A 12740-nucleotide genomic window follows, 5' to 3' on the forward strand; every position below is an offset into this window, starting at 1 on the left:
TGTGTCACGAGTCTACTCAGCCTACACTACTAGTCAGCAACCCTCCAGTTAGTCATATCTATTATATGTTGCTCAATCTATGTTAATACAATATAAACCTCTTATGTTTAGCATTAGTTTTCATAAGTTATGCACCACAACTAGTTTAAGAAAATATAACCCAACAGTTGTCATCAACATTGTTGCATGTGCTGCATTGACCCTGCAGACGGAACACAAGTGTCTCATGGTCGAGCAACAACAAATACCTCCTGGAGTGACAGGGGTGGGGCTAGGTCTGTGTGGAAAGAGGCATGGAGAGAAGCGAAGTAAAATAAAATAAAAATGGATGTTACACAGGGCGTATCCCGTTTAACAAATCAAACATTAACATACCGTTATAGGTTAAGTAAAAACCCAAACCGGTCTGTGCAACAATACCAGTACGTTGTAAAATACGGTATACCGCCCAGCCCTACTTACAAAAAAGTATCATCTTTATCCCACTGGAAGGGTGGATTCAAAGAAGTGAAAGGCACTACAACTAAGAACTGGAATGTATTCATTACGCCTTGCAACGGAAACAATTTACCATTTAAAAAGCAAATGGAATGAAATTGGGAGGGACCTACCTGAATTTGTCCAATAGAAACTCTCCTTGTCATTGCAAAACTTTTCAATTTGGAGTAAACGGTTTCTGATGCAAAAAGTTTTCCAACAGACAATGTTTTACAACAGAACGGCGTAATAAATCCACCCCTGAGGAGGTTTAAATAAAAAATAAAAAAATCATACATCTGAAAACCTAAGGTTCATCATGTTACATTATCTGCATTATAGGTATGTGGTCAGGTGTTACATTGACAATTACAGGCTCTATTATTCACTCATCTGTTTCAATACTTACTATTGGGGAATGGAACCTTGTGTTACCTTCCTCACACCACTACAGTATTCATTTCAACAGACCTTTTCCATGGTCCATTGTTACAGCTCAGTAAATGCCCAAGACTATATTGAGGGTCAAACTGTTGAAATGTCCAGTTCATTATGTAAATAGTCTTGGGGGGGTATGCTGCCTTAATTGAAGTCATCTGCACCCGGGGAGCAGTTGTTAGGGGGTTAACTGCCTTGCTCATACTGTCAGATCTAATATGAAGAACTGAATACAACCATAAGAACCATTCATACTGTCAGATCTAATATGAAGAACTGAATACAACCATAAGAACCATTCATACTGTCAGATCTAATATGAAGAACTGAATACAACCATAAGAACCATTCATACTGTCAGATCTAATATGAAGAACTGAATACAACCATAAGAACCATTCATACTGTCAGATCTAATATGAAGAACTGAATACTAAAGAGAAGAAGAGGTTGACCAGTACATATTCATGTAACTTTATTTTTCATTGGCAGATCAATTAAGTTTGCTTCAATGTAGTTATCCAAACACATAATGATCAGTAACTAAAATAAGTCATCTAGTTTTAAAGACAAAAAATAAAAACATGTATTCATTTCATAACCTATGTATCATGAAATAAAGTTGTAAAATAATCCCCCCAAACTAGTGGTGAAAATTGATCATCACACCATCTCTATCTGATACATGTTGTGTCTACTAGCTCATTCCCACAGAAAACTGATCACCACATCATCTCTATCTTATACATGTTGTGTCTACTAGCTCATTCCCACAGAAAACTGATCATCACATCATCTCTATCTGATACATGTTGTGTCCACTAACTCATTCCCACAGAAAACTGATCATCACACCATCTCTATCTGATACATGTTGTGTCTACTAACTCATTCCCACAGAAAACTGATCATCACATCATCTCTATCTGATACATGTTGTGTCTACTAACTAATTCCCACAGGATACTGATCATCACACCATCTCTATCTGATACAAGTTGTATCTACTAACTCATTCCCACAGAAAACTGATCATCACATCATCTCTATCTGATACATGTTGTATCTACTAACTCATTCCCACAGAAAACTGATCATCACATCATCTCTATCTGATACATGTTGTGTCTACTAACTCATTCCCACAGAGAACTGAGAGGGACAGTCTGGTCTCAGAGCAAAACGTATTATATGTTACAAAAATTAGTGCTACTCCATTTAGTATGATATGTTATGTTGGCCTACCAATGTAATAGCGGTCGTACAATATAATATAAATTATAGGACATATGGTATGTTACAAATGACAACTCATATGGTATGTTGCGCATTGCTAATCATACAATATGTTACTAATTTGTAATATAATACGAATTCCAATTTGTTGTTACTAAAGTTAGCCAGGTTAGGGGTTAGGGGAAGAGTTAGCTAACATGCTAAGTAGTTGCATGCTAAGCTAATATGCTAAGAAGTAGTAAGTAGTTGAAAAGTTGCTAATTAGTTAAAATGCATACATTGGTGTGTTTTCATGCTATCCTGCCAGTTCTTCAATATGGTGACACCATTTACTAGAATGCAGCAGCCACTACTCTTAAACCATTGAATGCCGTCTACCATAGCGCCCTTTGCTTTATTACAGGTGACAGTTTTAATATCCATCACTGCATCCTGTATCAGAAGGTCAGAAGGTCACTTCCTCACGGAAGTCCCATAGATCACTTCATTACTCCCTTCTTGTTTACAAAGCTTCCATCTCCACAAGCTTCCAACATACCTCACTTCCCTCTTGAAATATATAAAATGAGATACCAGACCCGTTCGCAGGGTTGGTCCCCGCTTGTCTTCAAAGTTTGGTAAATCCACCTTTGTTTTAACGCATCACAGTTATAGAATACCTTACAAAACTAATTCCACCTGGATTCCCTGGTGCCGATAGGGCAGTTTAAAACTCTGTTGTTAAATGCGTTCACTGAAGTGTGCAATTGTTTCAAATGACTATTATAACTTATTGTAATAACCTGATGTTATGTATTTATTGCTGTCTTGTAGCTAAAAAAAATATATCTTTGTTTTGGTTGTATTGATGGAATGTTTGTCCTCAGGGCACCATAGCAAATGAGACATTGGGACCTGAATAAAAACAAGTAAAAACAGTAAAACTGTTGAGAAACTCTCCCCACAGACAGTCAGACCAGGCTGAGAGGGAAGCAGTACCACCCATTCACCTGGCAGACTATAGCTGTGTTTAAATACCCATACTAACATACTGTATACTTAATGAGTATATACTACATACTAGAGTTCATTTTAGTATACTGTAAACGAACGGTATCGTTTCAGTTGAGCGTACTAGAGCTTTGCCTGTCTACCGGATGCTGTTGCTATGTAACCTCTTGCTAGTTGTTAGCATAACAAATGACTAGCTAAACATTTCAAGATTTCGGGTGTGTTTGTAAATTCAATCTGGAGTGCCAGAGTGCGCTCTGGGCGTTCATAAATTCAGAGCATTTCGCTCTCGGAGCGTTCAGAGCGCACACTGGACGCTCTGGTCGAGGAGTAGGGTTGATCCGAGCGTTCAACGGCAGTCAAGCACCCAAGCTAACTGGCTAACGTTTGCTAGCTACTTCCAGACACAAATGAGAGTACACCTCACTGACCGTTTTACTTGCCATAGCAGAACTGGTTAGGCTGTTTTCATGTTATCCAGAGCGTTGGTGACTGCTGGCAATAATTTATTAGGCTTTCTTTTGCCGACGTTTACTGACACCGGCTATATTCAACTGGTGTTGAGCATTCGTAAATTCATCAGTCATTCTGCACAAGAGTGTTCTGAAATCGGAGTAGATAGCCAGAATTAACAATGTCCATTGAAATGCACAATGACTACAGTATAGAATGATGTGAATAATCAAGTCAATAAATGTTGGTTAGTTAGATACCAGATAGTTAATATACTGCCTGGCAAGTTCGATATAACGTTATTAGTATCCAACTAACGTTAGCTAACATACCAGTACATACTGCTGTAATGCTATGCAGTTCGTAAGGCTAGCGTAGCTAACAAATTGACAGCCAACATAACTTGTAACGTAACTTACTTGAAAAGTCATTACTTGATTACATTGCTCAACATTTGCAAAAAATTTGTCATAATTAGTTAAAGCAATGAATTTGTATTCGCTCTCATTGGACATCGGCTGCATATTTTCCCCCATTTTCTTCAAATCTGAACACTTGTGAAGCGACGCCCCTTTTTTTTAAGAATTGCATTATGGGCCCTAAAAGTACAGAAATAGTGTCCTCTGTGTGTATACTTCGTATTTTGGCGAATTGCATGCTAATTATATCCATACTATGACCAATAAGCATACTATATAGTCCATTCACATCACAAATAGTGCAGTTAGTATGAGTATTCAAACATAGCCTGTGTTTGTTTTTAAAATGAGAAGCCTCACAGAGGGTATTCAACACTACAGGCAAATCCAAGGTCAATATGTTTACAGTAGAATCTAACAAAGCACACCAAAACTAAAGGTGCACACTAATCAGTAAAGTAAAGAGGCTAACATTCTATAACTCTCCCTTTCCACTGGACAGTTCTCTCACAGTGAGAAACAATAAGATTACAATAGTGTTCTACGCTTCATTCAACGTTACCACTTCCTTTGAGATCAAAATTGAGTGATGGAGTGACTTTAATCTTAGCTGGTCTGAGAGAACTGATGTGGCTTTTCTCCTTAATGTATACGTTGATGTGTTTTTAAGTTGCTCTGGTGAGAAAAACTATTTCCACAGTCAGAGCAGGAATAAGGCTTCTCTCCTGTATGTATACGTTCATGTGTTTGTAACGTACTCAATCGGTAGAAACTCTTCCCACAGTCAGAACAGAAGTAAGGCTTCTCTCCTGTGTGTAATCTCTGATGAACTTTTAGCTCAGTTGATGTTGTGAAACATTTTACACATTCAGAGCAGTAGTGAGGCTTCTCTCCTGTATGTATAAGTTCATGTGTTTTTAAGGTATCCAATCGGGAGAAACTCTCTCCACAGTCAGAGCAGTAGTAAGGCTTCTCTCCTGTATGTATACACTCATGTGATTTTAAGCTATCTGATCGAGAGAAACTCTTCTCACAGTCAGAGCAGGAGTAATGCTTCTCTCCTGTATGTATTCGTTGGTGTACTTTTAAGTTGCTCTTTTGCGAGAAACTCTCCCCACAGTCGGAGCAGTAGTAAGGATTCTCTCCTGTATGTATACGTTCATGGGATTTTAAGGTATCCAATCGGGAGAAACTCTTCCCACAGTCAGAGCAGGAGTAAGGCTTCTCTCCTGTGTGTGTTCTCTGATGAACTGTCAGAGATTGTGATGTTGTGAAGCTCTTCCCACAGTCAGTACAATAATACGGATTATCTCCTGTGTGTATTTTTAGGTGTTTTTTGAGCTTTGATAGAATGGCGAAAATCTCCTCACAATGTGGGCAGTGGTGAGACCTCTTAGCTCTGTGATCTTCCTGCTGTTGCTCTCTGGATGTAGAGAATGTCTCAATGTGACCTGTGTGAACAACATCAGAAGAACCAGTCAGTTGGTGAGATATACATATGACTTCATATCAGTAGGCTGTACAATACAAAAGGGGAATAAAACTATTCTAAAAGTGGGTAAGAGTCAAAAGCTGAAAAGGGGCAAAAGGATCACAAGGGTTAGTAACTACACAGACTCATTTCATATAACTTTAAAACACTGGCAGTTTGTCTACTTCACTTCTTTAGTCTACCGTAAATTCCGGACTATAAGCCGCAACTTTTTTCCCACGCTTTGAACCCCGCGGCTTAAACAATGACGCGGCTAATATATAGATTTTTCCCACTTTCAATTTTTTTTTCTCCAAAAAACCATTCTGTCACGTGCTCAGTTTTTTGCCGGCATGAAGCTTTCATTAGACCAATGAAATTGCCGAACGGGTTAAGGTCGAACAACTTTTTTGTTTACTGTTTAGATTAAATCGAGCGCTCTCAAACTTCCCATCATTCTGATTACGGTAGTCATTTTGTCACCCTCATCATGGCAAAGACACAGAGAAATGCATATGATGCAGCTTTCAAGTTGAAGGCGATTGATCTGGCTGTTGGAAAAGGAAATAGAGCTGCTGCACGGGAGCTTGGTCTTAATGAGTCGATGATAAGACGTTGGAAACAGCAGCGTGAGGAATTGACTCCGTGCAAAAAGACAACTAAAGCTTACTGCTAATTTTTTATTTTTGTTACAAGCCGTGTTTCGTTAAAGCCTATGTATTTTTGTTACAAGCCGTGCTTCGTTAAAGCCTATTTATTTTTGTTACAAGTGTAACCGATGTGAAATGGCTAGTTAGTTAGGAGAGGGACGGAACCTACACTGTAACACAAGCCGTGTTTCGTTAAAGCCTGTGTAAAGTTAATTTGTTTCAATGTACCGGTAGGCACCTGCGGCTTATAGACATGTGCGACTTATTTATGTTCAAAATATATATATATATTTTAATTCAGTGGGTGCGGCTTATATTCAGGTGCGCTTAATAGTCCGGAAATTACGGTAAATGGAATTTGGTGGTGCTGTACTGTAACAGCGAGCTGAGCCAGTTGAAAGTATTGACACCAGAGATATATTGTTGGTGACTGTGTGCTCCTTCATTAGTTTAGTGTTTTTTATTCATTTATTTCTGGTACCCTCCTACCTGAGCGGCATGAGACCTGTGTGGCGTTGCACTGTTAAAATCATCCCAGTGTGGAGATGAAACACCTGTGTGTTGCAAAGCCACATGCTCTGTCCTCTCTGTTCTACCTAGGTGTTTTAATGTGGGTAATACAGAGATAACCACTGATCTACCTAGGTGTTTTAATGTGGGTAATACAGAGATAATACTAATACAGAGATAACCACTGATCTACCTAGGTGTTTTAATGTGGGTAATACAGAGATAACCACTGATCTACCTAGGTGTTTTAATGTTGGTAATACAGAGATAATACTAATACAGAGATAACCACTGATCTACCTAGGTGTTTTAATGTGGGTAATACAGAGATAATACTAATACAGAGATAACCACTGATCTACCTAGGTGTTTTAATGTGGATAATACAGAGATAATACTAATACAGAGATAACCACTGATCTACCTAGGTGTTTTAATGTTGGTAATACAGAGATAATACTAATACAGAGATAACCACTGATCTACCTAGGTGTCTTAATGTGGATAATACAGAGATAACCACTGATCTACCTAGGTGTTTTAATGTTGATAATACTAATACAGAGATAATACTAATACAGAGATAACCACTGTTCTACCTAGGTGTTTTAATGTTGGTAATACAGAGATAATACTAATACAGAGATAACCACTGATCTACCTAGGTGTTTTAATGTGGGTAATACAGAGATAACCACTGCTCTACCTAGGTGTTTTAATGTGGGTAATAGAGAGATAATACTAATACAGAGATAACCACTGTTCTACCTAGGTGTTTTAATGTGGATAATACAGAGATAATACTAATACAGAGATAACCACTGATCTACCTAGGTGTTTTAATGTGGATAGTACAGAGATAACCACTGATCTACCTAGGTGTTTTAATGTGGATAATACAGAGATAATACTAATACAGAGATAACCACTGTTCTACCTAGGTGTTTTAATGTGGATAATACAGAGATAACCACTGATCTACCTAGGTGTTTTAATGTGGATAATACAGAGATAATACTAATACAGAGATAACCACTGTTCTACCTAGGTGTTTTAATGTGGATAATACTAATACAGAGATAATACTAATACAGAGATAACCACTGTTCTACCTAGGTGTTTTAATGTGGATAATACTAATACAGAGATAATACTAATACAGAGATAACCACTGCTCGACCTAGTTGTTTTAATGTGGGTAATACAGAGATAATACTAATACAGAGATAACCACTGATCTACCTAGGTGTTTTAATGTGGATAACACAGAGATAATACAAATACAGAGATAACCACTGATCTATCTAGGTGTTTTAATGTTGGTAATACAGAGATAATACTAATACAGAGATAACCACTGCTCTACCTAGGTGTTTTAATGTGGATAATACAGAGATAATACTAATACAGAGATAACCACTGCTCTACCTAGGTGTTTTAATGTGGATAATACAGAGATATTACTAATACAGAGATAACCACTGTTCTACGTAGGTGTTTTAATGTGGATAATACAGAGATAATACTAATACAGAGATAATACTAATACAGAGATAACCACTGATCTACCTAGGTGTTTTAATGTGGGTAATACAGAGATAATACTAATACAGAGATAACCACTGCTCTACCTAGGTGTTTTAATGTTGGTAAAACAGAGATAATACTAATACAGAGATAACCACTGATCTATCTAGGTGTTTTAATGTGGGTAATACTAATACAGAGATAACCACTGCTCTACCTAGGTGTTTTAATGTGGGTAATACTAATACAGAGATAATACTAATACAGAGAAAACCACTGCTCTACCTAGGTGTTTTAATGTTGGTAAAACAGAGATAATACTAATACAGAGATAACCACTGCTCTACCTAGGTGTTTTAATGTTGGTAAAACAGAGATAATACTAATACAGAGATAACCACTGCTCTACCTAGGTGTTTTAATGTTGGTAAAACAGAGATAATACTAATACAGAGATAACCACTGCTCTACCTAGGTGTTTTAATGTGGATAATACTAATACAGAGATAATACTAATACAGAGATAACCACTGCTGTACCTAGGTGTTCTAATGTTGGTAATACAGAGATAATACTAATACAGAGATAACCACTGCTCTACCTAGGTGTTTTAATGTTGGTAAAACAGAGATAATACTAATACAGAGATAACCACTGATCTACCTAGGTGTTTTAATGTGGGTAATACTAATACAGAGATAACCACTGCTCTACCTAGGTGTTTTAATGTGGGTAATACTAATACAGAGATAATACTAATACAGAGATAACCACTGCTCTACCTAGGTGTTTTAATGTTGGTAAAACAGAGATAATACTAATACAGAGATAACCACTGATCTACCTAGGTGTTTTAATGTTGGTAAAACAGAGATAATACTAATACAGAGATAACCACTACTCAACGTAGGTGTTTTAATGTGGATAATACTAATACAGAGATAATACTAATAGAGATAACCACTGCTCTACCTAGTTGTTTTAATGTGGATAATACTAATACAGAGATAACCATTGGACATGCATTTTCCATTATGCCATTGTGTTTATCACTTTAGTTCCTTAAATCTGTAGTTTGAAGCATATACAGGGCATTATACAAGACCCCTTGACTTTTTCCACATTTTGTTACGTTACAGCCTTATTTGAAAATGTATTAAATGCATTTTTCCCCTCGTCAATATACACACACAATACCCCATAATGATAAAGCGAAAACAGGTTTTTAGAAATTTTAGTAAATACCTTATTTGGTAAGTATTCAGACCCTTTGCTCTGAGACTCGACATTGAGCTCAAGTGCATCCTGTTTCCATTGATCATCCTTGAGATGTTTCTACAACTTGACTGGAGTCCACATGTGGTAAATTCAAATGATTAGACATGATTGGAAAAGCACACACCTGTGTATATAAGGTCCCACAGTTGACAGTGCATGTCAGAGCAAAAACCAAGCAATGAGGTCGAAGAAATTGTCAGTCGAGCTTCGAGACAGGTTTGTGGCGAGGCACAGATCTGGAGAAGAGTACCAAAACATTTCTCAAATCTCTGTTGGCTGGGCTCCCCGCTTGTGCCGTCAAACTCCTACCCCACGTTAGCCGCAAACCTTTTAAGGGCTCCCGAGTGGCGCAGCGGTCTAAGAAACTGCATATCAGTGCAAGAGATATCACCACAGTCCCATCAAAATCCAGGCTAAATCACATCCGACCGTGATTGGGAGTGCCATAGGGAAGCGCACAATTGGCCCAGCATCGTCCGGGTTTGGCTGGGGTAGGCCGTCAATGTAAATAAGAATTAGTTCTTAACTGACTTGCCTTGTTAAATAAAGAATATTTTTTAAAAAAAGGTTGTTGCATGCCAGCAAAGCCACTACACAATACTAAACGATACATTAATTGCACTATAACGGTGAGAAACGGTGCCCACAAACTGTTAGGGCCTATTACGTTCTTAGATACAGTATACATATCTCCCTGGCATATTACATAATTTATGCAGCAGCATACAAGACATTTTTGGACTCACCTTGTTGTGCTGTGCTCACTTGAACAGGAAGGTGGCGCGGCAGGCCTTCGTGGGCATATTTTGTCATCAAACTTTGTCATCAAAGTCTGGCATTCTCTGGATTAATGGTGCTTTCAAGACAACTGGGAACTCAAAGAAAAAAATGATGACATCAGTGATCTTCAGGTCGTAGCTGTAGAAAGAGGCCTGAGGTCCCAATTTACAATTCCGAGTTGGATGAAAGTTCAAAATGTATTTTCCCAGTCGTTGCTTGTTTTTCCCCCGAGTTCCCAGTTGTCTTGAACTCACTCAAGTCAGATTTTGCAGTACCGAGTTAAGTTGTTTTGAGCGCGGCACAAATCAAGCTCCATTGACAGCATGGCCCATGTTGAATGTTTACAATTTTAAACTAGGAAAAGAGCCCCTTCATCTTAGACTTGGTATCACACAGCCACTCCACTGAATAGCAGGTTAATGATTGCTTTGCAATGCTTGCAGTTAGCCACTGATTCCTTCCAAACCTCTCATTGTTGAATTTGCATTTTCCAACTTGTTGTATAACGTTTATGTCAAATGGCCGATGAGCACCGATACGTTTTATCTATAATTTCTCATTATTTCTCTTCATATGACAAAGATTAAAAAGGATTTGCCAGTAGATTGTCAACTTGATTCATGATGATGACTGCTAGCTCAGATTTTGAAAGTATGATGTTGACATGATCAGTCCAATCAAAGCGACTGTAGATATAACATGATTTGACGTTATTTTATCTGTGGACAATGACCTTGAGCCTTCTTGGATGGGCACTTTGAATGTAACTCTATGGCAGCACCCAAGGGGCTTGAATTTTCAAGTTCTACCCTTAGACTTGGCAGTGAAGTATTGTCCCCATGAATGACAGAACACTTAGCCTATCACGGCGCAACGCTCTGTATTTTCTGCTGGCTTGCCCCACCTCCACAGAAAGCAATGAACTAGACTGAAACACCTGCATTTTGGAGCTGCCGTACTCAAGAAAACAGACCGTGTCTGTATGCAGATTTATTAATTACTCAATTGTATGTTGTTTTTTTTTCTCCATTGTTTGCAAACAGATCTTTTTTTTCTTCACTTTTTTATTGCTAAAACTGTGGGGCTCAAAACTGGTGGCCCACCTGCCCTGAATGATGGGTCGCCACTGAACTTATCTAGAACACTGCAGTCCGTCTGGGTGTTTAACCTTCCCAAGTTCCCCCATGTCACCCTGATCCTCCGTAGATTCCACTGGCTTCCAGTCGAAGATCACATCCACTACAAGACAATGGTGTTCACTTACGGTGCAGCAAGAGGAACTGCCCCATCTCTACATTCAGGCTATGCTCAAACCCTATATCCCAACCTGAGCACTCAGTTCTGCCACCTCTGGTCTCATGGCCGTCCCACTGCTACAGGAGGTCAAGCTCCCTCTCAGCCCAGTCAAAGCACTTCTCTGTCCTGGTACCCCAATGGTATCACCAGCTTCCCTCTAATGCTAGGACAGCAGAGTCCCTGCCCATCTGCCCGAAAAGGTCTGAAACCCTACGTCTTTAAAGAGTATTCCCCCCACAAAATACAAATAATAATACAAATAATAATAATACAAATAATACAAACAATAATAATACAAACAATAATAATACAAATAATAATAATAATAATACAATTAATAATAATAATACAAATAATAATAATACAATTAATAATAATAATACAAATAATAATAATAATAATGTGACAATTGTCCTACTAACACTGACTAATTGAGGAGAAATGTATTTACTGTGATATGTGGTTGTCTCACCTGGCTATTTTAAGATGAATGTACTTAATGTGCTGGTGACATCACAGGGTCAGAGAGAACTCCTGACTGTAGTCATACAAAAACACTCCCGGCACTCAGCCCATAAGAACCATTCATACTGTCAGATCTAATATGAAGAACTGAATACAACCATAAGAACCATTCATACTGTCAGATCTAATATGAAGAACTGAATACAACCATAAGAACCATTCATACTGCCAGATCTAATATGAAGAACTGAATACAACCATAAGAACCATTCATACTGCCAGATCTAATATGAAGAACTGAATACAACCATAAGAACCATTCATACTGTCAGATCTAATATGAAGAACTGAATACAACCATAAGAACCATTCATACTGTCAGATCTAATATGAAGAACTGAATACAACCATAAGAACAATTCATACTGTCAGATCTAATATGAAGAACTGAATACAACCATAAGAACCATTCATACTGTCAGATCTAATATGAAGAACTGAATACAACCATAAGAACCATTCATACTGTTAGATCTAATATGAAGAACTGAATACTAAAGAGAAGAAGAGGTTGACCAGTACATATTCATGTAACTTTATTTTTCATTGGCAGATCAATAAAGTTTGCTTCAATGCAGTTATCCAATCACATAATGATCAGTAACTAAAATAAGTCATCTAGTTTTAAAGACAATTAATAAACACATGTATTCATTTCATAAGCTGTGTATCATTAAATCAAGTTGTAAA

This window comes from Salmo salar, chromosome ssa16, assembly GCF_905237065.1.
Source record: "Salmo salar chromosome ssa16, Ssal_v3.1, whole genome shotgun sequence".
Classification (NCBI taxonomy): Eukaryota; Metazoa; Chordata; class Actinopteri; order Salmoniformes; family Salmonidae; genus Salmo; species Salmo salar.